The 25,064-nt window shown below is 47.6% G+C and overlaps 1 long non-coding RNA gene across 1 annotated transcript; it reads right to left on the bottom strand.

Annotated features, from left to right (window-relative positions):
- Positions 1-1,227: 1,227 nt before the first annotated feature.
- LOC120891224 (uncharacterized) lies at positions 1,228-24,629 on the bottom strand. Its single transcript, XR_013434900.1, has 4 exons — positions 24,490-24,629; positions 11,240-11,377; positions 4,757-10,153; positions 1,228-1,846 (listed from the first exon to the last, which is right to left on the bottom strand). It is a non-coding gene; the product is annotated as an uncharacterized LOC120891224 (long non-coding RNA).
- Positions 24,630-25,064: the final 435 nt, after the last annotated feature.

Raw genomic sequence — 25,064 nt, 5'->3', positions numbered from 1 at the left:
TAAGTCTGCAGCAAGGTCAGCTGTAGAGTCAGTAGATAAATAAGCCTTACTTATATATTTTACTTGTTGTTGTAGATCTTGTATATTGGGGCCTATTTCAGTTTTATTCCAAATCCCTAATAAATGAGTTTGTACTTGATTCCATCCATATTTAGTTTGATTATATTTTAAGGGAGTAACACAGATCCATTTGAAATTAGCATGACATTTGGTTGTCATTTGAGTTTTTATATTTTGAATCTGGTTTCCTACATATAATAAAGCTTCCTCTAAGGCATTAATTCGGGCCTCCAATTTCTTATCTATTTTTTCTTGAATAGCCAATGCTAATGAAACATTATGAGATAAATCATTAACATGATGAGCAGTATGAATTTCTTTAACTAAAGCTGTAGTAGATAAAGCTAAAGAAGTAATAATTCCTATTAATGCTGTAATTCCTAAAATTAATGTTGCAACAAATCGCTTAGGTCTAATTAATTCATTAAATTTTTTAAGAATTTGTGACCCTTCATCATCATACCAATCATCATTAAGAAGGACAGGAATCATTACATAGGAAGGCTGATGTATAATTATAAAAGTAGTATAGTTTTTTGGAAGATTAGCATGTATACAATTAGTTAACATACATTGATCACAGGAAATAGAATAAACACTATTGTTACAATTAATTGTCAAGGTATTATTATTACCTACTAAAATAGCATGAGGAGCATTAATGCAAGCATGAATATTGAAAGGTTCTGGAGTTTTACCAGGTCTGGTTAAAAGACCCATATTAGTAGCTGCAATTTATCTAAAGAGATCTGGGAAGTATGAAACTTTTCCATTAGGGAGCTCACTCTGAAATATGGGAGTGACCCAACCAGGTGAGAACCATCTATGAATAGGAAAACTTGTATACATTCCTTCAGTATGATTAAATTTTTGAAACTTAGTCTTAAAATAATTTTTATAATCAAAATGAGGGGCAGAAGCAGACCAATCATAGATCTTAACATCTGAAGACTTAGGCTGAAAGACTTGTGCCCTTTGCATAAATCCACATTGAAACCAATGAGGAAATTCTTCCCAAGGATCAATCATATTATTCCAATAAAAATCTTTTTTGTTATTCTTTAATTCACATGGATCAATGGCTTCAGGTAATGTCTTATTAACATAGGTTTCATTAACTATATAATATCCTAAAGAAACCATTTTGAGGAGCCAAAGGCTCCTCTTTTTATTATCCATGTTTGGGAAGCCAGGAGGGCAATCAGTAAAATATTGTCTATAATTAATAGGCATACATCCTTGAGGGATGAATTTATTATCAGTAGCAAAGCAAATAGGAGTCTCTTCTATTAAACCCTTGAAATTAATATTATAGGACATCTTATGAGGAATAAGGGAATCAGAAATCCCTCCTAACAAATCAGGATTATCAGTAAACACCTTAATATTAAGTTTTCCCCAATCAGTAACTCTTAAAAGAGGAGGATCAGGAAAATAAGCCCAATAAGATTGATTAGCAGAAATCAGTGATACCTGACAGGATAAGAGTGCTAGCATAGCAAGAAACACTTTTTCAGGAGAGGCAGAGGCACCTTGGCTAACAACCAAGTTTTGTGCCTGACTGGTCAAATGTTTGATTTGACCCCAGGAAGGTAATTTTGATGTCAATGTTGTTCGTGCCTGTCGAGGGGAATGAAGGTGAAGATTAGTCGTGTCCTCGGCAAGTTCTTCATCCTGGGTCGATGGCATCCTTGGGTATGGCTTGGGGAGGAACCTCCGCCTGCGATATGGGTGAGTCATAATGTCTGATGAGTCGATCTGGAATCCACAAAGGTGAAGTAGCGTCCTGTGGAAACACACAAGCATATCCTCTCCCCGATGTTAAGAGAATATCAGGTCCTTTCCACTGTCCAGTAAGAAGATCTTTCCATTTAACTAAAGGTTTTTGAGTTACTGTTTGCTCAGACCAATGACGTTGCATTGGAGTTAATTTAGAATCATTTACATTTAAATGGTTAATGACAAATAGAGCATGTTGAAGAATTTGATGAGGAGAGCTATAATGTAGTTCCCCCTCTTTTAATTTATTAATTTGAGATTTTAAGGTCTGATGAGCTCTTTCCACTATGGCTTGTCCTTGTGGGTTATAGGGGATGCCTGTGGAATGAACTATGTTAAGTGTCTGACACAGGTGTTTAAAGGATTTTGAAATATAAGCAGGAGCATTGTCTGTCTTAATATGAAGAGGTAATCCCATATATGCAAAGGAGGCAAAAAGATGTTGGGCAATATCCTTATAAGCTTCTCCAGTACGGGCTGTAGCAAAAATAACATGTGAGAAAGTATCCACACAAACATGAACAAAAGATAACTTTCCAAACTCTTGAATATGAGTAACATCCATCTGCCACAATTTGTTGGGTAATAAACCCCTAGGGTTGACACCCATCTGTGGAGAAGGAAAGTGAGTAGGACAGATTTGACATTGTTTAACAATTTGTCTAGCTTGTTCTTTAGTTATATGAAACTGTGCTCTAAGAGCAGCAGAATTTTGATGATGTAATTGATGATCTTTAGTAGCTTGTTCAATAACGTTATAAACAGTCCTAGTTAATAAGTCAGCTTTAGCATTTCCTGCCACTAAAGGTCCAGGTAAGTTAGAATGTCCTCTAATATGTCCAATAAAAAATTTATAGGATCTCTGTAATATTAATTTTTGTAACTTTTGTAATATATTAACAATTGATGAATGAGAGGACAAAGAAGATGTTTCTATGGCTGGAAAGAGATTAACTATATATTGGGAATCAGTATAAAGATTAAAAGGCTGTGTAACCTTTTCAAAAGCAGTTATAATAGCAATTAATTCCGTCCTTTGAGCAGAGGTTTCAGTTGTTTGTTGGACTATTGGCTCTTGGTCATCTATAATAGTAACAGCTATTCCATTAGAAGATCCATCTGTAAAAATTAGAGAAGCCTGATCGAGGGGCACATGAGAAAAGTTTTTAGGAAAAATAGTATTTACCTTAGTTATAAAATGTAGTAATGGGTGGTTAGGCAAATGAAACAATATTTCTCCATAGAATCCCTGTAATGCTATAGGCCATTCATCATTAACATTTAATAAGAAATCTAATTGTTCCTTTTTATATGGAATAATAATGGAGGATGGATCTCGTCCAAAGAGCTCTCTACTTCGAAGTCTACCTTTACAAATTAATGATGACACCTGGGTGGGATATGAAATATTAATCTTTTTTGGAGTAGAAGGCAAATGAATCCATTCTAAAGGATCATCTTGCCATAGGCATCCAGTAGGAGTGTGTGAAGTCTGTAAGATTATTAACATCCAGGGCTTATTATAGTCTATTTGTTGTAAATAATGATCTGAAATAGCCTTCTCCACCTTAAATAAAGCCTTCTTTCCCTCAGGAGATAATTGTCTAGGTGAATTTGGATTTGAATCTCCCTGTAAAATTTCAAATAAAGGTTTAAGGTCAGCAGTGGTTAATTTTAAGTAAGGCCTTATCCAATTAATATCCCCAAGAAGTTTTTGAAAATCATTTAAAGTACACAAAGAATCAACCCTAATCTGTATTTTTTGAGAAGTTATATTGTTGGAATTAATCAATCTTCCAAGGTAATAAAAAGGAGCCTGAGTTTGAATTTTATCAGGAGCAATTTTTAATCCCCAGTCTTGTAAACTTGTAATCATAAAATTAAGCATTTGTTGGAGTATCAAATAATCAGCATGAGCTAATAAAATATCATCCATATAATGAATTATGTATCCAGATGGAAACTTATTTCTCGTGGAGACTAAGGCTGCATCAACAAACTTTTGACTTAAGGTGGGGCTATTTTTCATTCCCCGAGGCAAAACTTTCCATTGAAATCTTTGATAAGGTCTTTGTAAATTTGGGGAAAGCAGAGTAAAAGCAAAACCTTTACAATCCTGTTTGGATAAAGGAACTGCAAGAAGCAATCTGTCTCACCACTATGTTACTATCTTTAGGTATAGCAGTAGGAGATGGGAGACCCAGTTGTAAGGCTCCCATAGTTTCCATAGTTTTATTTAAAGCTCTAAGGAGGCTCTGGAGACACAGAAACTAACAAATTGGGTGGCCAATCAGAGATATGATATCGAGCTGTAGCCTCCTCTAAGTCCTCCTGATCTTGAGGAGAAAGTTGTTCGTCCTCCTCTTCATCCCCTTGTTCATCATCAGATTGAGACTGTTTTTGAGGGGATGTAGTTTTATAAAATCTAGATGTAGCAGCAGCCTCAATTAAGGGGGTCTGTTCAGACTCAGTCACTTGACGAGCCAAACAAACTGCCTCATGGGTCGGATCCAAAGCATCTTTAAAAACATTCCATAATGCAAAAGCATCTACAGGAATCTTTTCTGGCCCATGATGATCATAATAAACCTTCATCTCTTTACCTAGTTTTTTCCATGTTTCTAAATTCAAGGTTCCTTCCTCAGGGAACCAAGGAGAGCATTCTTGAATAAAATTAAAAAAATGTCTTAACTGCTTAGAAGAAACTGAAATGCCCCGTTTATGGAGCATATGCTTAGCTATATCAATAAAGAGTCCTCTTTCTTTAGACTCTTTATGGCCCATGACTTCTCAAAATAAGTTCTCTGATTACTTACCCTTCACTTACTTAGCACCTTGCTAAGGGGTCTGCAGTACCCTAGGTAAGATCCTATCCTCACCCGAAAACTTCTTAATGAAATGAATGCATCAGACTTACGGATTACCGATCGTCCCTGTTCGGGGGGCGCCAGATGTCGGAGACCAGCTCCAACAGGGGGTCTCAGGAGACGAACGGATGGTGAGGAGTCGGCGAAAGAGGGGGTGGAGAAACAACACAGACACCAAAGTGAAGGTGTTGATCCCAATCTTTACTTGTGAAGTTGATCATATATACTTTTCATTTTGGCAGGCTTACAGTACTTTGTGGTTACAAAACAGGAATCATTATTCAAACAAAACAAAATATTACGTAGCTACAATTAGAATAAAAGAATGTATCTTGGCTTATGCATAAGCAAGCATTTGTACTTTCAGTTCGCATTTTGCTTTGAGCAGTTTCCGCTTAGTTAACTTTTAATAATAGTTACAAATGTCCCAAACTATTGGCCTATACCTTGACTATTCTTTCTTGACTTACTGACTGGAACCGGTGCCATGGTTACGGCAAGGGGTTGATTTGTTATTACTTTTAATCAAACAGAAGTAAGAGCACAAACCATTGTGCACAGGAACAAGAACAAGTTGCCCAGTACTAAGCACTAATCTATCTTCTTAACATTAATTTTTCTTCTCTAGATTTTAATTTAATTTCTCAAAAACTTCCTTGACAGGAATACAGGGAGTTTTTCTTTAGACATTAACAATTTACACTCCACAGCTGAATCATTGCATTTAGAGCAAACAGATCTATGCTTTAGAAGTAGTTGCATTAATTGGGAAAGTCATGATTTTTCCTTTATACTTAATGGTCATATGAGAAATCAAAACTATACTTATTAAAGGAATACAAAAACAAATCAGCCCATTCCCAGAAACATACTGCGCTCCTCCAGAGGATGGACGCCTTGCGCCATCCACCTCAGTAGGGCCTTGCCATTGCCTGAGTCAGGGGAGGGGCGCAGCACATAGCCACCTCCATTGTCATATCATCGACATGATCATAGTCACACCACCATCCTCTCCACCAACACCACTGTCACCATTGTCATAATCTCACCAACATCATCTCCCCCAGCTTCACTGTCATCAACACCATCACCATGATGGGCCTGGGTAGGGAGCAGAGGAGTGCTCTGCCCATCGCCCTCATCATCACCATCATTGTCATCAGCAGTAGCAGCAGTAGTGCCATCACTACCAACACCACCCCCTCCTCCTTCTCCTCCTCACCACCACCATCTCACACTTGCAAAACCCTATCCTGTGACAGACACCGTTTAGAAGGCATGGCCAGGTGATGACTCATTTCACCCTCACCACAATCCTGTGGCACTACTGCTGTCATTAAGCCCATTTAAGATCATATAATTGATTCAGAATTTAGCTCAGTGGCCCAAGGTCACAGAGCTGGAAATCACAGAGCTGGGGTTCACACCCACGTACTCTGGCTGAACAATCCTCAGATCTTACAGTGTGCACCCACTCCCTAGGGAGTGTGCTAAAACACTGATTCTGACTCATAGATGGGGTAGGGCCCTTGAGCACTTTGCTGCTGTAGTCAGTGATCATTCCTGGAGTAATGGCCTCCTAACCCATTGCCCTGTTCTTCTACTTATACATCATAATATTCTCCAAACTACCATTATCTGAACATCTTACCCAAGGCCTTCCCTGCTTCTCAGGAGGAAGCAGTTGTGAGCACTCAGGGTTTGCTCCATCCTTCCAGAACACGAACAGGGTGTTTCATGCAGATAGTTAACACTGGCTATTTAAGGTGTGCCTCTCAGTGAACCCCATATTTGGAGAGAGTGGGCAGTAGCTGGCCTTAGTCAAGGTGGTGGCTCCTTTGTCACCTAGGGTTCTCGAGCGAGTCGATGAGCACACCTTTTAAGCCAATGGGATTTCAGACTTGCTCGTTACTGTACCACGGTGTAACCCATCCTCACAGAAATGCCCAAGCATCCACATTTATTGCTTCCTACAAAATACCCTGCATCCAGAAAAGCAAGGCTGGATAAATTCTCTGTGATCCCTTTGAAGAAGTGGTGTCTGACCACAGGCTTCTGGGGAGTGAGATCCACAGTGAAAACATGGGAGAGCTAATAGAGATGGGTCTCTGTGGCAGAAAAGATAGATAGCCACAAGGCAGTGTCTAAATTGGAGTAGGAACAGTTACTCCCAGTTGGTCCTCATGACCACCAGCCAAAGAAACAGTCCTCTGAGACTAACTCCCACATCTTCATCTTGAGCTGCAGGAGGTTCAGCCATCCTACAAAGCTGGCCCTCTCCACCCCAGGCCTTTGGTTTCATTTTTTTCTTAATTTTACAGTCATTGCTCATAAGACCTAAATTTTGAATATTTAATAGGAAATAATTCAATTCAAACTCACCCACCACTAAGACGCAACATAGCACTGTTACAATGTAATTTGTCTATGTTGCTCTGGCCAACCGTGAGCAGCATCTGAAACCACTGGAGTCACTTAGGATTCATCAGAGATCTTGCAGATTCCCAGAGGAGGGGACACTTGCAACTTACCAAGGACTAGCTGTGGTCAACCACCTTTCTCAGGTGCCGAGAAGTCAGGTGACTACAGGAGCTTCACAGTCAGGTGCACATTGCTTTTAACTCTCCTCAAAACTCTTCCATAGTCTGTTAAAATATATTGAGCTTCAAATGGAAACTCCTGGACACCTTGTTCTTCTGATGCCTGGAGTTGTCTCCTCTACTTACCAAGCCATGGATCAGCAGGTGACCTGGGTTGGGCCAAAACCCACAACCCTGGGGCTTGGAATTTGTTTTTAAGTTGAGATATAATTTGCATACCCACCAAATTCACCCTTTCTAAGTTGTTGACTCTGTGGTTATAGGTTGATTCTCAAAGCTGTGTGCACCCTCCCTAGCCTGATTTCAGAACACTCCTAATGTTCCCGAGGAAACCCAGGGACATTCACCCCCAGTCACTCCTCCCTTCTCCCCAGTGCCCCAGCCCCTGATGGGGACTAATTTGCTTTGCATCTGTAAAGACTGGCCTCTTCTGGATTTTCACATGAAAAGAATCATCTGTCATGTGACCCTCCTGCCCCACTTCTTTCTCTTCATGGCTGAGCAGCTCCCTGCTACAGGTGACCATGTCTTGTTGATCCACCAGTTGATGGACAGTAGGGCCATTTTTGGCTGCTATGAGGGACTTTGACTCCTGAGTGAGTGACTTGCAGCCAGGAGGTCACTTCGTGGTCATTTTTGGCACAGTGATAGATGGCAGAGGAGGCTAGGTGGTCTCCCTAGTAACAACCTGGAGGGAATCTTCCTCATTTCCTGTTTCCTCCTCCCTCACCTTAGGGAGCTTCCTTGGCCCCTGTTACCCTCAGCCCTGGTCTCCCAGCCTTCGGCCCCTTGATGGAGTCCCCACCTCTGAGAAGCACACCTACTATACCCGTTGGGGTCCTATGCGTGCAGCAGGTTAGATCTCTGAGTATGTGAACCAGGCCATGTGCAGGTTCATCTTATGAGTATTTCCTTTCCTGTGGGCTCTCAAAATGTGTCCCCTGAGGGTGTGGGAAGACTCACTGCGGAATCCAGCTTGGGTGGCCTCTCTGTGCCAAGGCCCGGGCACCCGCAGGTGTCTCCCACCCTTTGGTCTCCAAACAGACAAGGGCCAGGAGGAGAGGAAAAGAGCTGGCACAGCTCTGGAGGTTTGGGGATGAGAAGAGGAAACTACACCTACACCTCCTGGCCATGGTGGGGATTCTGCCTGACACTGGAACGGGGGTGGGGTGTGTGAGGGGGTCACCCCTCACTGTCACATCTAACTCCTGGGCTAGATGTTACTTGCCCCAAAGCTGTGGAGATGGCTATTTCCCACAATTGTCTTTAAGATAACACTGAAAAAGAGAGGAAAGTGCATTCACAGGTGATGAATGATGTCCAAGTCTAAGTCCTCCCGCTGAGGTGCTCTTCAAAACTAAGCTGTTCTACCCTAACAGACACGAGACATAACAGGGTGGTTCTGCAAACATCACCCTGTGGTAGGTGAACACAGGCTCTCCCCTAATTAAAAGGCTCTCTCAGTTCCTTTAAGACAATTTACTTCTTCAAATACATCAGACAATTAATTACTTTAAAATCACAGGACTTTCCTTAGCCTTCAGATGACTCAGGGGACAGACTTTATGGTTGCAGGTCTTGGAGGCTTGCTGAAGGGTTTCAGCTGGGTGAGAATTTTAACTACAGACACCAAGTCCAAAACTGAGGTCTGTTTCCAGAAGGAACAACCTGAGCTAGTGCTTGGGAGGTCGGGAGGTCGGGAGGATGCTGGGAGCTCAGGAGGGTCATTTCACATTTAACACTAAGAACATCAAGCACAGCTAACGTGGGGCCAGGAACTTCCTGCAGACTGGACCTGATCCATGCCACCGAGAATAAAAATGGACACACAAAAGGACACAATGCCCATCCTGGGTCTTCCAGATGGCATTCCAGAGGCTAAAGTTCCTTCCCCTGTCATATTATATGAGGACCCTGTTTCCTACACAGTGATAAGCCCTCGAGGGCAGAGGCGGGGACCCTGCCTGCCTGGTTGACCACCCCATTCCCTGCACATGACCTGGTTCACATACTCAGCATATATTTGCTGGATAAAGTGTTAGAGAAGCAGAGACTCCAATCTAGAGAGGCCCCCTGGGCTTGGTGACTGTTTCCAGTAGAACAGGTGTCAGACAGTAGGGAGAGGAGGGGACAGTGGCACATGGGCATGCACCAGCCCAGTTAGTAGGACAACTTGGGCCAACTGTTCTCGGGGTGAAGGGCAGGACAGATGAATTGACTCTTACGTAAAATAGACCATGCATAGATGTGAGCTACTAATTCCTGTAAGACATGAAACAAGCTTTAAAATCATCTGGGGCCTGTGGGTTTCCTGGCTCCTACGTTGTGGTCTTTGTCCTAAACCCATGGAACCTAGGGGAGATATTCTTCCACAGAATTCCTCCTGGGAAACTTGCTACAAGTCTTCTTTCTTAGCTTTGGGTCCTTGTTAATGTGGAAGGACATACAGCCCAGAGACTCCCTGACACCATAAAGGGCCAAACTCAAGGACTCTCAGAAGCTCTTCTCTGTGGCTGACAAGCATCCTGTGATGGGACTTGCCCTGGTTTGGGCTCTGAACGGAAGCAAGGCGGCCTGAGATGCCACCATAAATGAAAAGCAAGCAAAAGGACACTTTGGAACCAGGGGAGAACAGGAGCAGGGCAACTGGGGTGTTGGAGCAGATGCGAAGTTGCTGCTGTCAGCAGAGCTGTCCTCTCTGCAGGGCTGGGCTGCACCGGGCGGGCACTCAGCAGCTGCTGGATGATGGCAGGGCTGATGTGGATAGAAGTCTTTCCTGGGAGCACAACGCTCAAGTATCCTGAAGAAAAGGATCCTTCTTCATTAGTGTCACCTATGGATAAGACACTGACATCCTTAGGTGAGAAACCCAAACTCTGCCCAAAGATACCGGGTGACCCCAGTCAGCTGGGAGCTGTGCTATTTTGGGGACTCCTACAACAAGCTTCCACAAATCAAGTGGCTTGAAACAGAACACACCCCCTCACAGCTCTGGAGCCAGGGATCCTGGAGGGCTGAGCTCCCTCCAAAGTCTCAAGAGGGGCCTGTCCTGCCCCTTCTAGCTCCTGGAGGCCCCCATGTGCCTGGCCTGTGACTGCATGCTTCCACCTCGGTATCTGTCTTCACACAGCCTGTCCCCAGATCTCTGTGCCTTTTAGTTACTCACAGGGACACTCGCTGGCTGAAGGGCCCCTCCTAACCCAGGACACCTCATCTCCATTCCTCCCTGAATCACACTTGCAAAAAAGACCGTCTTTCCATATAAAGCCACACTTTGAAGTTCTGGTGGACACACCCTTTGGAGACCACCATTCAACCCACCACAGGATCCAGAGGCAGGACTGGGGCAGGCATTAGAGAGGATGCTCTGTCCCCTTTCTCCTCTCAGCAGACAAGAAATGCACAGTGGCCAGGTACTCCAGAGGCAGTTATGCAAAGGGACACTTACACAGGTGGGGTCAGGGTTTAAGAAAATAAATAAACAGTGCGGAGGACAAGGGGAGCTCTTGGAACAGGGACAAGTGGTCACTAGGACAGAGCCATCAGGAAGGGGTTGTGGCCTTCATTGGGCAAATGCTGTCACAAGGCAGAAAGCCCAGCCTACCCTCTTCTCACACCCTGTTCCCACTGGTGACTCTGGTTAGCCAAACCCAGGTGGAGCAAAGAGAGCAGAAGACCCCTGCCCTGCCTTCCTCATGGGCACCAAATGAAAGATGGATAAAGGAGCCGGACAGGGTGAGGAAAGGCCATCTGCTTTCTCATGAGATAAGTTGGAACAAAGGGCATGGCCCTATCTGTGGGCAAATTAGGGGCTCTCATCCCCTCTGGAAGAAACCCCTGCCCAGATCACAGCTCTCCTTACAGGGCTCAGAGTAGAGCAGAGGGGAGGCAGGAGGTGGGATGGGGGGTGCTCTGAATGGCAATTGCACCTACCAGATAGATTCCTCCTCCCCAGGCAGGAGGCAGGGAGGTCAGGAGGCAGCTGCCTGCCCTGTCCACTGGCTGTGTGACCTGAGAAGGAAGCCCCCATCCTCATGCAGGAACAGGACCTGGGAAGAGTGAGCAGCCTCCCTGTTGAGGGAAAAGCAGAGGATCACATGCAAGGATGGGCAAACAGCACTCCTGGGCAAAATGCAGCCCTTGGCCTGACTCTGTAAATAAAGTTTTATTGGCACACAGCCATGCCCATTGGTCTGTGCTTTGCTGGTGCAGTTTTCCTGTAATGGCAGAGTTCAGCAGTTATCACAGACGGTCATGACAGAGCAAAGCTGAACACACTCCCCGGCTCTTTACAACCCCTGGGGTGTAGCATTTGAAATGTCCTTTCAGTTGTCTCCCCAATGTCTATAATTTTTTTTGGTCAAGTCTGGTTGGTGTAGGAGTGTGGGGTAGAGGACAGGGACTTGGCTCCAGGCAGTCACTCAGGGACTCAGGTTGATGTAGCCTCTGCCATTTGCACATGTAGACCCAAGCTCACCTGGACATTGGCACCAGACACTAACTGAGTGGGGTGAGAGTCAGGGGTGAGTGGTCTGAAGAACACCTCACTTCCACCTGTGCACTGCTGGGTACACGGCAACCCCAGGCTGCTCTCAGGGAGGGGGAAACAGGTTAATAGAAAAAGAAAGAGAAGGGGTGTGAGGGACAGCTCTCCAAGAGGACAAGACTTTGCAGGAGGCTTGGCTTTTACACAGAAGGCAAAAGGACGAGTTGTAGGTGCCACCATAGAGAAATGATGACCTTAGCCACTACTTGCCCACACCTGCTTAGCTGCTGGGCCTGTGAGAGCAGACTTTCGGTGAAGGATGCAAATCTCACCCATGGGCTCACAGCCCGATGGCCCAGCAGCCGGGCAGCTGGAGGACAAAGGGCCTCCTTTGAGTGTTTGCTGCTGCTGAATCCATTTCTTGGCGGGGGCTGTGGGTCCTGGATCTTCTCCTTCCCTGGAGCTATGCTGGGTCAGCCTCCTGGCCCTTGTGGACTGACCACAGCAGAGGGGGTCATCTTCAAGGAAAATGGCAGAGGGACAAAACCAGCAGGTGTCCGCCACGTCCTGAGAGGCAAGAGTCATCTCCAACAGCGCATTTCCCATCCCAGCGTCAGCTTCTCAGAAGTGAGTTGGGGACCCTGAGAGACACCAGGCAACCCCTGGAGCAGGACAGCTGGGTCACAGCCTCCGAGCCTCTGCTGAGAGCAGCTCTGTCCTCCCAGTACTTGCCCTTAAGCAGATATGAGGAGCGCGGGTTGTGTCCGCACTGACAGCCGGGAATAAATAGATTTTCTATGATTATTGTTAAACTTTCCTCTCACCATGTGCAATCTGGAGCTGCTGTGTACAGAAGCACAGCTGCAGGACATCCAGAAGACTGTAATCAGCTAACGAGGAGTGATTTTCGCCTCCCTCCTCCTTGTAGCCGCCTTTTCTTTCCCTAACCAATCCTCATCTCTCCTTATGATAAAACAAGAATATCCAGAATTGTTCAGAGTGGGGGAAAAGGGAGACCAGTGGGGGCTGAGGGCCACCATGGCCACTGACTGACCTTGGAAAAGGTGAGCAGGTTCCATTCAACTCTCGCCCTCAGTAATCGCCTCTGGAATGGAGGAGGTGAGAATTCTGCCCTCAACCCTATGCAGAGGATTTACGGACTCTCGGAGAGTCCCTGAGTGGTCATTAGACCATGGCCACCACTGGGTGGAGGGAGGAGTGGAGAGGAAAGAACAGGAGGAGGAGGTCCAGCAGGAAGGTGTAGTGGCTAGGTACTTGGCTGCTGATCCCCTTCCCAGCTTCCCAGTGATTCGCATTTGGAAACATAAAGGTGTTTCATTCCTAGTTCAGTAAGCAAGAAATGTGACTTTTGATAGATTCCCTTGATCCCATTGGGAAGCACCTAAGTCTGGTGATCTAGGGGCCCACCCACTGTGCCCTGAGGGTCTGTGCCCCCTGAATCCACCTGTGGAGGCCCTGCGTGAGGACATGTGGAGGTAAGGCCTTCATGGGGTGATGGGGTCACATGGACAGAGTACTCATGATGAAATTAGTGTCCTTTTAAAAGGGGCCCCATGGAGCTCCCTTGCCCTTCCACCAATGAGGACACAGTGAGAGGGCGGGCCTGTGAACTGGGAATTAGGGCCTCTCTGGTCCCCAAATCTGGAGGTGCCACTGCTTTGGACTTCTAGCCCCTAGAACCCCAGAACTTTGTCGAAGCAGCTCAGACAGAGACACCACTCCATCCCTGGCATCTGGCCTGTGTTTCAAGGAGTCCAGGGAGCAACAAGAACGATGTTGCATCACCCAGAGACCCAGGCCATGGGTTCCTCGGCCACCCTGCCTGGGAACAAGGCCTAGTCTGCTGCCTGGACTTTGCAAGCAACTGGGTTTCCCTGAGCCTGTGTCCCCCGCTGTGAAGTGGAGACAATGAGAGCCTCTGAGGCCTGATGGGGTCCCCCAGAGCCCCTGATGCACACTGCAGGGAGCACTTCGGACAGATGCCTGGTGCCTCAGAAGGCAGGACAGGGCAAAGTCACACACTCCCACGCATGGAGAGCACTGCTGGATTCTGCTCCTTCCTGAGGCCTGCAACTGGGGAATGGCTGACCCACAAGCCAGTTCCGACTGCCACTCCTTGACACCTGGGTCTACATCAACCCAGTACAAGGAGCCCTTCTTTCCATAGTTGCTGGTGCCACTAATGAATTACTCTTGTTTGGGGACATCTGCACTCCCCTCCCAGCCTCCCCTTTACTGGGTGTCACTGAGCCTCAAGTTCCCTGGAGGAGACTCACTCTTTGGGGTTAAGTGCATTATCCAAAGGGGCTCATGCAGACAGACTTGTTCAGAGGGAAAGAGGGAAGACCCCTGGACCGGACACCCCTGACTAGCCACTCTCCAGCTCCGTTCCACATCACCCCGCCAACCTGGCCTTCTCCCTACTTCTGGACCTGAAGTCCTCCCTCTTGGGGCTCCAGGGAGAATTCAGCTCCCCACCTGCAGCTTCCCCGGGCTGGGGCAGTGGCTGGGAGAGGCTGGACACCTGTGTCTCTAGGAGGACCATCACTCTCCTTCTGCCCTAAAGCCTCGCTGTCTGCCTCACACTTACCTCACGCACCTGGTTTTATGGTCATTCCAACACTGGATCTCTGAAGTCTCCATTTCTGTGGCCACTAGAATTGGTCTCTCTCCTCCACTGGGGTGTGAAGGACTCCCCAACAGAGACCTGCCCTGCTCTGTACCCCAGATGTCTCTAACTAGCTGGCCTGTAGCAGGTGCACAGTGAGGGACCCAGGATGGGAGAAAGACCTATCGTCTGAGTCAAAAGAGGCTGCCACTCTGTTTAGAACCTGAGGTTTCTTGGGTTTATTTTGATCATGGTAAATTACACATGATGTAGAATTTCCTGATTTAACCATTTTAAAGTGAGCAACTCAAAGGCATAAAGGACACGGTCAGTGTGGTGTGACCGTGACCACTGCCTGGTTCCAGAGCTTCCTCCTTACTCAAGGTGAGATGCAGGATGCACTGCCCCTCCTACATGGCTGCAGATAGGACATGCTGCCACATAGGCAGGTCTTTGCTTATTTTGAGATAATTCTTTTGAGAAACTAAAGACATAGGAGTAACTCTGAGAATTTTACCTTTTGGTAAAGAAAAAAATTATGTCTAGGAAGAAAATCTACATTAGCCCAAATACCTGTGTCGGGCAGGGGCTTCCCTGAGAAAGCTTGTCACCTGAGAGGTCTTAGCTGTACAACAGGGCAAACTGTATTCACCATACACTTCTCTCACCCTCGAGAACTTGTCTCCACCCCCTTCAGAAGCCCTGATCCCTATTCCTTTCTGTGGCTCAGGATATCATAAAGCTTCAACCCTGCTTTATGTCAATTTAATTCATTGCCCACCAAAAACATAGGTGGGTGATGGGAAGCCCCTTCACCCTCCCCTACTCACCCCAAAGAAACCCAGTACGTGCAAGCTGTCATGCAGTTTTGCCATGACATTGTTCATATACTGACATTGTTCAATAAAAGTCTACAATGTGTGTCAAGCCCTGCTGTGATCTGTCCATCCTGAGATGGCCACTCCCTTACCCCGCCCTGCACCAGAGCTCCTTCAAGGCCACTGTACATTTAACCAGTCTCACATGTTTGAACATCTGCATCAGGAACTAGGCTAACGTCCTACTTGGATATTAGAGATGCCGTGCTCTATACTTAAAATGAAGCTACGAGGCACTTCATGTTGACCACTATCAGCTTAAGACTTCAAACTTGGAGTGGGAAAGCCAGAGTCTCTGGGTGCCCGTCATAGTTGCAGCCTGGTGATCAAGATTCCACCCTAAGCAGAGGTTTCAGCAGCGTTGGGGCAGCTGGTGGGCTTGGGAAGGTCAGGTGCACATCTGGCAAGTGTAGGTGGTCCTATCGGGAAGTGCAAAGGCAGGTTAGGTGAATGCCAGCCAGCCAGGGGCTCCTTATACCCGGTGCTTGTCTCTAGCACCGGAAGTCTGCAGGTAGCAAGTGCGAGCAGAGAGGGCGGGTGCAGAGGGAGGCCTCTGGAGCAGGGCTTTCCACCTGGTTCTGAGGAGGCTCCATGGAGTGGCTTTAGGCAAGTCACTGAGGTGCTGTGCGGCTCAACTCCTGTTATTATTTGTAGCAGACTGCCACGCTCCTGGTGTCTTAAACCAACAAGACTTAATTATCTTTTGGTTCTGGAGGTCAGGAGTTCTTTCACATAAGGACAAAAGCTGTACAAGCTCAGGGCTCTCACAAGCTTCCTTTGAAGGGCAGAGGCTGGACCTACAAAGGCAATGCCACCAAACCAAAATGGGTCCTGAGGCAGGAGGATCTCAAGTTCAAAGCTAGCCTCAGAAATTTACTGAGGCACTAGGCAACTTAGTGACACCCTGTCTCAAAGTAAAAAATAAAAGGTGCTACCGATGGGGCTCAGTGGTGAAGTCCTCCTCGGTTCAATCCCAGGTACAACAAAAAAAAAATATCTTTATAGTCCCAGAATCAGCTTTTCCACCATCCACAGACAGAGCCATGGACCCTGTGTCACAGCTGACACAGTCTGCTAGCTGGGCCCAGAGTGTCCTGCTCACAGTCCATGAGGTTCTGAGAAGGGAGAACAGGGAAAGAGGCTGATGGGAGCGGAGGACAAGGAGTCCAGGGCGAGAACACTGCAGTCCCATCAAAGGCCTTCCCTTCCTCTCTTCCTTCCTTATTCTCCTCTTTCTCCTCTTCCTCCCTTTCTTTCCTGTCACCTTCCCTTTCCTTACAATTCCTAAGACTTTGTGGCTTTTCCTTGGTGTATGAACTAAATTCTCTGAGCTCAGAAGTCCAAATTCGAAGGCCAGACCTGAATGTCAACCTACTCTCACCCTCACCCCAGAACCCACTGGGAAAATTCCAGTCTTTAGAATCTACTGGAAAGTTACCATCAGCCTAAATGTCCCCCAGCCCTGTTCACCAGGAGGGACCAGCAAGTGTTCCAACTGGGAGAGTCGTGCCTGGGCTTCCAAAGGAAAGAAGAATGCTGATTCTTCCCATGTGGATCTCTGCAAAGTCATGGTCAAGGTTTGATGGGGAGGCAGCCTTGGAAGCCCAGAAAGGGCCGGCAGAGAGGGTGGGGCATGGAGTTCTGGCCAGGATGCAGTGTCCCTCAAGCATCCCTCGCAGATCCTGCGGAGTTCCTGCAGGCAGGAAAAGTGCATGGATATTCTGAGGTTCTCGCAGCCCAGAACCTTCCATGCCTTTATGTGGGTTCCTGAAGTAGGATCAACCTTCCCCCTTCATCCCCTGGCAATGCCCCACACTCTGGCTCCTCAACTCCAGTGCCATAGAAGATTCCTGCAGCTGCTGGACCATGCCTGGTGGCTGATGCAGCATAGACAACCGCTCAGAGGGATCCTAAGAGGGCAGATTCCTCAGGACAGTGTCTGCTCAGAGAAGGATGGGGCTGGGGGTTTGTCAACTGATAGACTTCCTCCTTCTGCATTGACTCAGAAAGAGCTTAGCACTGGGGGACAAAGAAGGGCCTCTTGTGGTCACCCAGGAGTCTTTCTAGTTAAAGAGAATGCAGAGCCTTACAAATATCCTTCAAGTGGCAGATAACAGAAGAACCCACCCAAAGAGCCCAATGAGAAGGAAACCTCAGCATCTCACGTCTCAGAATGTCTTCAGGTGTGGGGACCCCGGCAAAGGTTACTGTGCAGCTGTAAATAAGCTTCCCCTCCCCCTTTCTGCTTCTTCAGCCTCAGCCCATCAGCTGGGTCCCTGGCCCTTGGAGGATGGCTGCTTTGGCTCCAGGGGGTCCCTAGGTCCAACAGCACTGCGGGTCTCCTTCCCAGCACCAGGATCCCTTTTCCAGGGACTGCTCAGCTCATTTTCTCTCACATCTTATTGGTTGGCAGTGGGTCACGTGCTTAGCCCTAAGCCAATCCCAGCAGAGAAAGGGACTGGTTGGGTTGAGCTAATCTGGATTTCCTGGGAGCTGGGGAAGGATGGGCTCCTTTGCTCCCAGGGCTGGGGTGGACTTTTTGGGTCGTTGGTACCCTCTGCCCATGTGAGAACGCAACGTTTGAAAGAGTGGGTGCAGGGCAGGCATTTGGAGGTCATCCCCACGACCAGCCCCTCCTTTGCTGTTAGGATTTGGGGGCTCCCTAGGCTCGGGTTCAGGCACCAGGAGCATCTGCAGGTAGCGGATGGTTGGTGGCCCCCGTGAACACCTGAGAGTCGGATTCCTCATTCGTCCACCACGTTGAACGAGGCTGGGGAGCAGCCATATGCGCTTCCGTGTTTTCAGCTCCATCTTTTATAAGAGGAGTGTTTTTCCAGAGCATTTGAAAGCATCCTTTGACAGATGCTCAGAAACACCGTAAGGGCTTCCGAAACACAGGTGTTTTCTCCCTGCTCTTACAGGAGCCCCATGAGCTAGAGGGTTTGATTCTTGGCGGAGTGAAGCCCGTCTTAGCTACAGCAGCCTCAGCCTCCACCTCAGCCTCTGCCTCTACCTGCTGTTTTATCCAGAGGAGCCACCTGGGGTTTTAGAAAACAGACACTAACTCAGGAGACTGTGATAAACCACTGCTTGGCCATAAAACGTTTTTTATCTACAGATCTTTAAATGGGAAGGAGATTTAACAAGATCACTGAAAATTGGCTGTGTGTGTCCCTAGGGGACTGTGGTCCTTCAGCCATGATCAATGAGAGAGACACCTCTAATAATGGAACCAGCAGAAGAGGGGAGAGCAGCCTGGATAGAAATCTTCAGACGTTTCTCACAAGTGCGAGATTCCACGTCACCACCAGTTTTATTTTATTATTACTATTATTTTTTATTTTTATTTTTTTCAGGAAACTCCTGTTGTCAGCTCAGAAAGGCACTGGGTGTGCCTTCCCACATTGGATTCAGCACTTCGTGGCAAGCCACTCAGCACACAGCTTCCAACAGTAATTACCTGGGGCCTGGGACATGGGTCCAGCTTGTGGCCAGTCTGTCTGCCAGGCGAAGAATCACATATCAGCCAAACCTGGGTGTCAGAAGATTACAAGTCCTGCACTTGGAAAATTAATACATTCTGTGCTGGCCAGTCGCATTTAAGCAAGATTCTTCCCTTTCGTTAAATATCACCTCTTCTAATGCACAGCTGTATTGTTGCTTATAGGTCAGGAGCTCTGAAAGTCTGGCTCAAGGTTCATTCATTACATTTGGGTTGGATGCAGTTAAAAGGCAGAGCTGGGCAGACATGAGAAAGGTAGAGTTACAATTTAGCCTTGGCAGTTAGAAGAGGAAAGAAAACTGTACTGACAAATATATGTTAATGGAACAAAGATTTACTGATGACATAAAGTGGGCTTCTTTTTGGAAGGACGGCAGGTATAAACACAGGCCTGCCCCAGGGAAGACATGACCAGGCCTCCAAGAGCTCTTGGACCAGGACCACCTCCGCCCTGTAAGCTCAGCTCTTCCCGCTCTGGCTCTTTGACCAAGCCCTGCAAAACCTCGAGTCCTGCAAAGCCTCCAGCCCTGTCTACACCTTGCATAATCCTCACTATAAAGTCAACCTCACAGATGGAGACAGTTAAGAGCTGAGGGCCAAGATCACACACAGTGGACACCAATAACTCCCTGTGACTCCAATTTATAAGCCAAGCGTTTCAGCGCCTACGAAGCGAAGCTAACTCTATATTCTGTTATAGTTCTCAGGTATAAACAGAAAAAAAAAAAAGATGGCCTAATTTTACAATTTAAGCCCCTAAATCTCCATTTTGGAATTTCAAACCCTCACCCCACTATTCTGTAAAATGGACTTTCTCCCCCTCAAATCACTGGGATTGAGGGCAATAAAGAAGGACTAAGGAAAGGAACGTCCACTTGACTCCCCAGCCCTGCGAGGGCTGCCAGCATGGCTGCAGCTCCAGCCGACTGAGGTTTGAATCTTGGAGTCAAGACTGAAAGTCAAAATCCCAGAAGAACCCTGCTGATGGCTGGGGAACAGACTGAGGTGACCGGCTGAGATGTGGGCTGATGTCCCTTGGTGGGGCTGACCTGGAGGGAAGTCCATCCTGAACGTGGGGAATGATGGGAAGGTCTAGGTTTTCCAGTGCAAATTCATGTGTGTGGAGAAGCCCGTGAATGCCCGGAAGGCAGTGAGCCTCGGTCCAGAGGGTTCAGGTCAGCCATGTCCAAGGAGAGCGACTACACACCTGCTCTGCAGGATGTCACCAATGCGTCCACATAAAACCAAAACAAAGATGACCAGTAATCAGCCTCAGAGCCTCAGTTTCATGCTGATGAGGCCTGAGGCCCTTTTTGCTAACATAGAAAATATGCCTGAACATGAAGTATGTTCACTTTCACAGAGAAATTGAAAAACCTAAATATTTTTCATCATACAGTCATTGGTAGTGATTTTAAAGTGAGTCGCAAGAAAACATATAGATTTTTAGTCCCATAAATCAAACATACTCTGTATTCGGACGTTATTGGGAACAGTTTGGGATATAAAATAATAGCCTCTCAACCTTGGAAGTAAATTATAAAATTATATAGCCAAAGAAATATGTTAGCAACTACAAACCATGGTGCCTGGAGAAGAAATATCACATCCGGTAAATGGCATGCGGGACTTGATGTTTTATTGTCAGAGCGAATGCCCTTTCTGTAGCGCAGAGAGTATTGGGGACTAAAGAGCCAGCAGCAGTAGGAAATAAATGAAGTTAGAATCAGTTCCTTTACTCAATTTATAGGCAAAGCAAATCAGGCAACAATAATAACAACAAAAATCCCCCCGCACTTGACTGAATTCCCTCCCAGCTTGCCAAGTATGTGCAGTCAGATCAATATTTCAGTAAAAATCAATAAAAACATACAGGGCAGAAATAAAGGATCCCAGTCACACTCATGCATGCAGTAAAAACTATTGTTTCTCTGACTGCCTGTAGAATGATAAGCAGCTTGAAAAAAAAATTCTAACCCAAGTGAGTAGGATTTGAGAATTGATAGAAATTCCATTTTTCTTTGAACTGAGGGTGTGGTGTCAAGAAATTTGAATCTGGACTGTTCAGTCAACACTTGAGCTCACCGCTAATTGTGCTGTCATCTGGGTGTCCAGGAGCAAGGGTTGCATGGGGCCCGCAGGGACAGCTGCTGGAAGGTGCAGTCCCAGGAGGTCCAACCTGCTGCCTTTCCCTCCCTGTCCCCAGTGTGGCTCAGAGAAGCTGAACTTGTAGCTATCTGATGGACAGATGAATGAATGAGTTGTTAAATATTAAGACTGAATTTCTCTCTCTAGGCACTTGCAGATATTTGTGGGAAAGGCAGGGGGCTTCTTCCACGGGCGGTAAAGAAGCCAGGGTAACCTAAATTTCAGCTTCAGCCTGACCTTGGCTGGGTGTTGAGGCCGTGCCTACAGTGTGCCCACCTGCGTGTGTGTGAACGTGTGTTCACGTGTGGAGCAGAGCTCTGGAGGCCTGAGACATTCAGGCCAACCCAGTATCCCCTCTATGACCTTTGGGAAGCAGCTACCCCAGGACTTGAGGTCACATAGTGACCATAGAGACCAGCCATGAGAAACGGGCAGCCTCAAGGCAGGGTAACGCTAATCACTGGTGACAGGGGAGGGGTGTCCAGCTCAAGGGAGCACCCCTCCCACCGGGACACTCTTCTGTTAGACCCACTCCCATTCAGAAAGGCTCCTGCCCACCAGGGAAAAGAGGCGCCCTGGGGTTTGAGAACTCCGGGGCAACAGTGACGCCCTGGAGACCTGGGTAGGCTGCTCATGGTAGCGCGAGTTCTAGGTGCCCAGACCTCCACCAGTGGGTGAGTGGACAAGCACCGTGGGATGTCCATGTTATTCAGCCACTGAAAGGAAGGAAGTTCCGACTCAGGCTCCAACAGGTGCACTCTGGAATGTCATGCTCAGGGAGAGAAGGCACACACAGAGGTCCAATCCCATGGGTGCCATTCAGAGGAAGCCTCCAGGAGATGGACAGCCCCAGGGACAGGAATCAAGCAGGTGGCTGTCAAGGCTTGGGAAGTCATGGCTTCCTGGGTACAGAGTTACTCAGGGGGATGAAAGTGTTCTGAAACTAGAGACCAGGGGTGGTTTTTAGGACGTCATGCTGACACTAAATGCCATCGAGTGGTCGATTTTATATTGGGTAATTTTATGTCATATGAATTTCACTGCAATAAAAAATAAAATGAATCAGCAAGGAAATTCAAGAAAAGAAATCTGCTTAGCAATGATCTAGATGCCTCTCGAAGCTGCAGTCCTGGTTACCCCCCTCTTCTCTGGTCTCTGTCAGACAGGGTCCTTGTAGGTGAGAGGGGAGTGTGCGATTCTTTCCCAAAGGACTCTGAGTGTCAAGATGTTGGGAGCAGGTGTCACTGCACCCAGGCTTGGTGTGGTCAGGAAGGCCCTGTCACTCATGCCCAGGGGACAGGAACGCCTTGGGTTGGCTCCAGAGGGATGAGCCTCCTGCTCTCTGTTTCCTGCTGGAGCCCCTCCCTGCATGGACCCAGGTGAGACCAGGGGATGAGGGCAGGTCAGCAGGAGAGTGGGCAGGGGGAGGGGTCACAGATGATCTTGTCTACACACTCCATGGTCCTAGAGGGCCACGCTGTGCCTGTCCTCCATGCTCCTCCACAGTCTCCACCACGGGAAGACCGCAGACTGAGCCTTATTTCTAGTTCTTAGGGGCAAGCCAACATCTCAGGTGCCCTCCACAGTGTGTGAAAGCGACCCTCCAAGAAGGAGCTGAGTGGCCTGTGGTTGGACAATGCAGTTCTTGGCTCACTGGACAACCTTGCCTTCCATGGCCACCCCATAGTGACCAAGTCTAGTTGTCACTTATGCCACCTCCTTATCTGGTGTCACTGTGAGGCATCCGTGGTGGGCTCCTTTCCATTGTGAGCCTTCCTGGTCTGTGCCAGTTCCCAGGGAAGTGAGCAGAGGTGGAGTCACAGGCCTCTTCCCTGGTCAGGACTTCAGAAGGACATTCCTCTGAGTGTCACGATGGCCCTCTTGGACCCAGGGTGGGCTCAACACTTTTTAGCTAACCCATCTCCATTAAAGCCTACCTCATTAACTGGACCCTCAGTCACCTCAGAGCCTGGTGTCTCATGTCGGAAGCTAAGGGACACCCAGCAAGGTCAGAGAACCAGCCAGAAGATGCCCACATGGCCAGACCCTGATCTCGTAGGAAGCTCTTTGAAATCTGTGGGGCCTCCTTCAATGAAGAAGTCACATTTGGCAGGTGTCATTTGAAGGACATAGTTTCCCTCAGGCCACTGGCCACACTCCAGTTTTAGGGAGAATCAACAGAGGGATGAAGGATATTTGAGGCTTCTTCAACAGAAGGGACAGGGCAGGGGTCATCTTCTCTTCCAGGTTGCAGAATGTCCCTCCATCAGAGAGACACTGAAGACCCACCTGCGGCTCAGGAAGAAGCAGTGGCATCTTGTGTTGGCTGTGCTGTGTGAGACTTTTCAACTCTGATGTGGAAAATGAGAGAGGGGAACAGAAGAGGAGGAGGGAGGGAAGTGGGGTGGGAGTGTCCCACAGGCAGCACAGGTGACCACCATGCACGCAGGACAGATGGTGGTGGAGAGCAGAGGCTAAACCCTCAGGGGCACAATTGATGCAGGCATTTGTGACACTCTGAATAGACAACCAAAATGCACACTGCCAAATACCCAAGAAAAAACATGTCCATCTATGAAACTCCTAGGACATAAGAGGACACGGCCATGCACTAGCTCACGTGTCCCCTCACCTGAACCCTTTCCTCTGCTGTGCCCTTGGCTCAACACCAAGGTAGGTAGGCTCTCCCTTGCAACCTGTCATCAGCATGTCAACCTTCTCTTTTTCTTGCTTTCTTATAAGGGCATCCTTGTGGATGTACCCTCTGGTTCCACAGTAGTGGCCACTGGCCATGCAGGATCCAGGGATTTGGCACGTTCACAGAACAGCGAGCAGCACCATCATGTGACTATAAGGCACACTGGTCACTCCCCATGTGAGTCACTCTCATGTCCCACAATCCTTCCATCCTGGACACTGCTGTTCTATCTTCTATATTTATGAATTTGGCGGCTCTGAGCATCTCCTCTCAGTTGGTCACCCTGAGTGGCTTCTGTCACAGCCTTGGGGACATGTAGCTCACCCCTGCGGGAGCTTGCCAGTGCTGCCTTCCTGGACTGCTGAATGTCACTCTGTCACATGGTCACAATCATCCCTGAGTCCTGATTCTTGAGGTGATGGGCACCTGGGTGTCTGCTCCTGAATTGAACAAGGCTGTAGGGACATTCAAGTGACCCTGTGGTGCTCTCCTTGCCTCTTGCTACAGGTTTTTGACAAGACACACAATCTGAGCATCTTAATTTAGTCTGTGAGCCTTTCTGACTCCCAATCTCTAATAGATTGAGTAGCTCAGGTGGCCGTGTGTCTGGGCCAGTGGGTGACTGCCCACACGTTGACACTACCTTGTGAGCCTGCCTTGCAGGCCAGGTCTGCTTGTGAGAATTGGTCAAGTCAGGGCTGTAACTCGATGGGACACTCAAGGCCTGAGGCAGGAGTGGAGTGTACAGGGTCCTTAGAGGAAGTGGCAGAGGTGCCATCGCGTTGGTGCTCCCTGCCCATCTGGCCCAGTCCAGCTCCCACCATCCCGGGAGCCCAGCATACCTGCTTCAGATGTGCATATGGTCACTTTGGGTGCCTCCTCTGTGCACCTGGAGGCTCTGGGAAGTCCTGTGTGGGAGAGGGCAAGCTCGTCAACAAGCCTGTGCAGGCTGCAGCAAGGGACACACGGCATCTCCTGTGCATAACCCCCCCCCCCCCCCCCCCGGAAGAACTTAGCACTGGGGCACGTGACCAGGTCTCATGAGCATTCCAGCCAGTCACTGTGGCCAATGGCATGGCTCCTGCTGATTAGCCAGGCACGTATCTTGTGAACCCCCCTCCAAGGGAGGCATTGGAATTTTAAGTAAGGTTGGAGCAGATTCCTGTGGGAAATCCAGCTTTGTTTTCAAACCCCTGGAAGGAACACAAGGCAAAAAGAATGTAACTTTAGCAAGTGACAGACTGTCTCTTCAAGAGCATTTTGTGTTAAGGACCCACTTTCTGGAAATACCCAGGAGACATTAAACCCTGAAACAAGCTCTGTCTTTCGAGTAGGAAGTGTTCCTTGTCAATTTATCCTGTATTTCCTTCAGAAGAAAATGACATCAGCATGGAATGACAGGCACACACAAGTGGTA

The sequence above is a fragment of the Ictidomys tridecemlineatus genome, chromosome 2 (genome assembly GCF_052094955.1).
Source record: "Ictidomys tridecemlineatus isolate mIctTri1 chromosome 2, mIctTri1.hap1, whole genome shotgun sequence".
NCBI lineage: Eukaryota > Metazoa > Chordata > Mammalia > Rodentia > Sciuridae > Ictidomys > Ictidomys tridecemlineatus.
Note: the sequence above shows the minus strand (reverse complement) of the source record. Positions and strands in the feature narration are given on the sequence as shown.